Source organism: Arachis duranensis, chromosome 9, assembly GCF_000817695.3.
Source record: "Arachis duranensis cultivar V14167 chromosome 9, aradu.V14167.gnm2.J7QH, whole genome shotgun sequence".
In the NCBI taxonomy this organism is placed as follows: domain Eukaryota; kingdom Viridiplantae; phylum Streptophyta; class Magnoliopsida; order Fabales; family Fabaceae; genus Arachis; species Arachis duranensis.
In genome coordinates, this window is record NC_029780.3 from 60,469,971 (window position 1) to 60,476,496 (window position 6,526).

A 6,526-nucleotide genomic window follows, 5' to 3' on the forward strand; every position below is an offset into this window, starting at 1 on the left:
CCTGACTAAGAGTTACAAGATAACCATAGCTTGCTTCAAGCCAACAATCTCCATGGGATCGACCCTTACTCACGTAAGGTATTACTTGGACGACCCAGTGCACTTGCTGGTTAGTTGTGTGGGATTGCAATTTCGTGCACCAGTCCTCAATAGGGAACTCCTTCTTGTTTGAGAGACGTCCCAGGAGGTCTTCCTCTCTAGGATTTTTGTCCTTCTCCTCCCTTGTGCATTCGGCCATATTAATTACATCAATGGCCTTGCACTCTCCTTTTGGATTCTCTTCTGTATTGCTTGGGAGAATATTGGGAGGAGTTTCAATGACTTTCTTACTCAGCTGGCCCACTTGTGCCTCCAAATTTCTAATGGAAGACCTTGTTTCACTCATGAAACTTAAAGGGGCCTTAGACAGATCAGAGACTAAATTTGCTAAATTAGAGGGGCTCTGCTCAGAATTCTCTGTCTGTTGCTGAGAAGATGATGGAAAAGGCTTGTTATTGCTTAGCCTATTTTTTCCACCATTATTAAAGCCTTGTTGAGGCTTTTGTTGATCCTTCCATGAAAAATTTGGATGATTTCTCCATGATGAATTATAGGTGTTCCCATAAGGTTCACCCATGTAATTTACCTCTGCTATTGCAGGGTTCTCAGGATCATAAGCTTCTTCAGAAGCTTCTATAGGATTTGAATTACTTGACATTGTGATTCGAAAGGAAATTGAATTCAAAGAATTTGATTTATGTCATCCCCTACTAAATCGAATCTATAAATTTCGATTTATATGGTCCATGCTAAATCGAAGTAATAAGGTTCAATTTATACTCACTTAGTAGCAATCTAGCTCATTTTAAATTTTGAATCTCCTTTGTTCGATTTAGTATCATAGATAGCATCCAAGTAATTCGAATTGTAACGACCCAATTTTCAATACGCCTAGGACACACCGGAAACTGAGCGCTAATAATTTGTCTTCCTAGTTATTATCTATTATTTATCATGTGAGCCTGATTCGTTGTTAAAAGCGTAGTTAATTTGCGAGGTGTATTTTTTTGAAAACATTTGGATTAATAAACATAATTATTTATAATCAATTCACAAATAATAACAGATAAAATAGTTATAAACAACCACACATAAATACATCACAAGCAGCTAACAAGATTCAGTGATCCAACCTTTATTAGAGTATAGACTTTTAGTTAGAACACCCCTAGATATAGCTAAATAATATCTATATACATACATATATATACAACACCCCAGGCCCTAACCTGTTCAAGAAGTCCCTAAGCTGGCACCTAGGCTAGCCTAGACTCTATACTCACCTAGTTCCTCTAAATTACTAAAGTGAGGGAAAATACGTTTTAAGTCTTCAAAACTCAAGTTAGGTGGAATGTTATCAAAAGGTGGAAGGTCGTCTACTACTCCTCTGCACGATCATATGGCATCAAAGAGCGTCTCTCAAGTACTTCATCGAGTATCCACATAACATCAGTCTCGTACACAGGATTTATGTTAAAGTTCACATACGAACGGGGTGCAAACGTTGGCTGGTCTCATAGTATATACATATAACAGAGAACGAGATTCACCCTAGATTCAGAAGAAGACCTAGAGCGGATTCATCTTTACGAACGAACATCATCGAACTACGGAAGGGTACTCATACTTCCATCTGAAGGGGGAAGGGAGAGAGAAGGGGTAAGAACTGGGGAGTTCTTAGTAGGGCCGGGGTTATTAGTAACGTTCATTAATTCTGTGTTGTTTGGCAGACAAATAACAGAATATAGAGAAATAGTTAACTGAAGACAGATAAATAGAGGAAGTAGAGAAATAAAAAACAGAACACAAATAAAAGAATACAAGAAAATAGAACACAGACACAGTGAATAGAATACAAATAAAGAAAGAATACATTCAAACAACAATCATAACAGAGGAAATGCACAACCAAGTATGATGCATGTCTAGCCCAAGTGTAGGTAATGAGCTCATTTGTTGGTTACATACCCGCTCCCGACGTTACCCAGTAACCTCTGTCTTGATAAGGCTTTCCTGTTGGTAATATCCACTGCAGGCAACCTTTGTCTTGCAGGGTATCCACTGCAAGCAACCTTTGTCTTGCAGGGCGGCACTTATTAGCCGATATATGCTCAACACACTCACTGTAAGCAACCTCTGTCTTACAGGAGCACAACACACTCACTGTAAGCAACCTCTATCTTGCAAGAGCAAATACACACTCACTATAAGCAACCTCTGTCTTACAGGAGCACAACACACTCACTGTAAGCAACCTCTATCTTGCAAGAGCAAATACACACTCACTATAAGCAACCTCTGTCTTACAGGAGCACACTAATCTCGATACCTCTGTAAGCAACCTCCGTCTTACTACAAAGCATTATAGCAATGTATCCCAGGAAAGCATTCTCAGTGGTCGTACCACCATCTATCTGATTACTTCTATGCAGCAAATTCTTACATAATCATTCTCATTATCATCATTCATTAACATTCTCATTATTCATCATCACTTTCACATTCTTATGCAGTACCTCTTTCTTTCACTGTTCAATCATGCTATACAAACTCTACAGCTTTTACTTTTGCAACATCTTAACTCAAACCATTTCTCTTTATCACATTACTCTTTTCTCTTTTTCTTTTTTTAAAATTCACCTTTTACCACCCGTAACTTTTAATATTTCTACTTTTACCACCCTAACTTTCAGAAATTACCAGACAACCCCTAAAACACCAAAAATTTTACTTCCTTGCCCTTTTTAAGATCTAAGGCCTGTTCTTCATTGTTCTTCACCACACTCAAAGTGTTCTTCGTGTTCTTCGTAAATTCTTCAGATTCTTTCTCTGTTTTTACCCGTTTTTCAGTCTTTCTTCATAAATTCTTCAGATTCTTTCTCTATTTTTACCCGTTTTTCAGTCTTTTCAGCTACCAATTTTTACTATAATTCATAATAAATTAGCAGCCACTAAAACCCCATCTTTTCTACATAATTTCAACACAAATTGAACCTCAATTTAAGCTTAGGGTTTCATTTTTCCCAGCTGCCCAAGAACATGAACTTTAAAGCTTAAATTTCATCAAATTTCATCAGAATTTCACCAAATTTTCACCATGAATCAATCATATATGCAACCAATTTTTAGCACAACCAAATAATACAACATTCACACATCTCAAACACAAATAATCAAGATTAATTTCGTGACACCCTACCTGGTTTTGCTGCTCCTAATTCAATCAAACTTTAGGTGGTCCTTAAGCACTTTTTCCTCCTAAATCACATCAAGAAAACACATATTTAACCATGTTTCCTTGAAACCGAATCAAAAGAGAGATGGTGCAGCCAACTCACCTTGATCCCAGCCTTGATAAGTCATATGATCATGTAGAGAAAGAAGAGAGAATCATTTTTGTTGGATTGGAATTTTGATTTGAATTTTAGTTCAGCAGAAATCAAGCTTTGAAGATTTGAAACTAAGAACTTTTCTCTCTTTTTCTCTCTTGGAAATTTCGGCCACAAGGTGAAAATGAGCCAGCCTTGGGGGGTTTTGGGGGTGTAGGGTGAGTTGTTATTGGTTGGCTTGGAGGTGGATTAAAATAATATTAAAATATCTCACTGGTTAAACCGATTTCCTGTTTTTAACTAAAACAGACCAGGTAACCTTATGATATCTTTCAAGCAACTTCTAATACTAATATAATGATAATATTATACTATTATCTTTCTTCTCTCATGAATCGAGTCCGGTTCGTCAAACTGAGCCTATTTACGAAAACTAGAATCAAAACTCCTAACCGATACGGTTCAAAAACTAGGTTCTCCGTGGCCGCGTTGTCGAGCTTGCCTCAAAAGAGGTTTTGGCTTAAAGATGTCATAATGACAATGAGGATTGAGATGCTTGATGATACAGCAAAGGTGTTCCCTTTACTGATCTTCTGGAGAAATTCGTGCCTGTAGAAAAGATCCGCGTACTCGAAAATCGGGGTTGTTACAGCAACCATGTCAATAAGTTCTTGAGCTTCTGCAGGCGTTTTCTTTAAGTGAATGGATCCACCTGCAGAATGGTCCAATGACATTTTGGAAAACTCAGATAGACCATAATAGAATATATCTAATATGGTCCATTCTGAAAACATGTCAGAAGGACACTTTTTGGTCATCTGCTTATATCTTTCCCAAGCTTCATAGAAGGATTCACCATCTTTTTGTTTGAAGGTCTGAACATCCACTCTAAGCTTGCTCAGCTTTTGAAGAGGAAAGAATTTATTCAAGAAGGCCGTGACCAGCTTATCCCAGGAGTCCAGGCTATCTTTAGGTTGTGAGTCCCACCATATTCTAGCTCTGTCTTTTACAGCAAAAGGGAAAAGCATGAGCTTGTACACTTCAGGATCTACTCCATTCGTCTTAACAGTCTCACAAATCTGCAAGAACTCAGTTAAAACTGATAAGGATCTTTAGATGGAAGTCCATGAAACTTGCAGTTCTGTTGCATCAAAGCAACTAATTGAGGTTTCAGCTCAAAATTGTTTGCTCCAATGGCAGGAATTGAGATGCTTCTTCCATCAAACTTGGACGTTGGTTTAGTGAAATCACCAAGCATCCTCCTTGCATTATTGTTGTTGGGTTCGGCTGCCATCTCCTTCTCTTGTTCAAAAATTTCATAAAGGTTGCCCTGGATTGTTGTAATTTAGCTTCTCTTAGTTTCCTCTTCAGAGTCCTTTCAGGTTTAGGATCAGCTTCAACAAGAGAGCCTTTTTCCTTATTCATGCACATATGAAAGAGAAGAGAAAAAGAAAAGGAAGAGGAATCCTCTATATCTGGACAAAGAGGATCCTTATTATTAGTAAAGGAAGAAAGGAATAAGAGTGGAGAATCCAATCACAAGGGTGAGGATAGAGGCAGTGATTGGAGATGAAGAGAGGTGAAGAGAAGTGTTAGTAAATAAATAAATAAATAGAAGAAGAGAAGAGAGGGAGAATTCGAAAATAATTTTGAAAAAGTAGTTAATGATTTTCGAAAATTAAAGATAAGATATAATTAAAATTAAAATTTAAAACAATTAAAAAGAATTTTTGAAAAAGAGATGAGATATTTTCGAGAATTAAAGAGGGAAAAGTAGTTAGGTGGTTTTGAAAAAGATAAGAAACAAACAAAAAGTCAAATAGTTAGTTGAAAAATATATTAAAATTAAATTTGAAAAGATAAGAAGATAAGAAGTTAGATAAGATATTTTGAAATCAAATTTTTGAAAAAGATATGATGAAATGAAAAGATAAAAAGATATGATAAAAAGATAAGATAAGAAGATATGATAAAAGGATATGGTTGAAAAAGATTTAATTTTTTTAAAATTAAAATTAATTGCTTAACTAACAAGAAACTAAAAGATAAGATTCTAGAATTTAAAGATTGAACCTTTCTTAACAAGAAAGTAACAAACTTCAAATTTTTGAATCAATCACATTAATTGTTAGCATAATTTCGAAAATTTGAAATAAAATTAAGAAAAATATTTTGAAAATAATTTTAAAATTTTCGAAAATAAATAAAAAAAATGAAAAAGATTTGATTTTTGAAAAAGTTTTGAAAAGATAAGATTTTTAAAATTGAAAATTTGACTTGACTTGTAAGAAACACTAATTTTTAAAAATTTTTGACCAAGTCAACCCAAAATTTCGAAAATTTGGAGGGAAATAAGGAAAATATATTCTTTTGATTTTTGAATTTTTTTAATGAGGAGAGAGAAAAACACAAACATGAAAATTTTTGGATCAAAACACATGATGCATGCAAGAACACTATGAATGTCAAGATGAACATCAAGAACACTTTGAAGATCATGATGAACATCAAGAACATATTTTTGAAAAATTTTTGATGCAAAGAAAACATGCAAGACACCAAACTTAGAATTCTTTAATGCATGGATACTATGAATGCAAAAATGCATATGAAAAACAACATACAACACAAAACAAGAAATCATCAAGATCAAACAAGAAGACTTGTCAAGAACAACTTGAAGATCATGAAGAACACCATGAATGCATGAATTTTCGAAAAAATAATGCATAAATTTTAAAAACATGCAATTGACACCAAACTTAAAAATTGACTCAAGACTCAAACAAGAAACACAAAATATTTTTGGTTTTTATGATTTTATGATTTTTTTGTATTTTCTTTTATTTTTTTCAAAAATATTTTTTAGAAAAACGAAAATAAATAAAAAATTTTGAAAGATTTTTGAAAAATTTTGAAAAGAAAATTACCTAATCTGAGCAACAAGATGAACCGTCAGTTGTCCATACTCGAACAATCCCCGGCAACGGCGCCAAAAACTTGGTGGACGAAATTGTGATCATCAACAATGGCTCCAATAATTTGGTAGCTCTCACACGTGAATTACACTTAGTCAGAACTCTGCACAACTAACCAGCAAGTGCACTGGGTCGTCCAAGTAATACCTTATGTGAGTAAGGGTCGATCCCACGGAGATT

General features: G+C 34.8%; 1 non-coding gene across 1 annotated transcript; it reads left to right on the forward strand.

Annotated features, from left to right (window-relative positions):
• The first annotated feature begins 4,160 nt into the window (after window positions 1-4,160).
• LOC127742044 (small nucleolar RNA R71) lies at window positions 4,161-4,264 on the forward strand. The gene has a single exon (XR_008003231.1). It is a non-coding gene; the product is annotated as a small nucleolar RNA R71 (small nucleolar RNA).
• The last annotated feature ends 2,262 nt before the right edge of the window (window positions 4,265-6,526 follow it).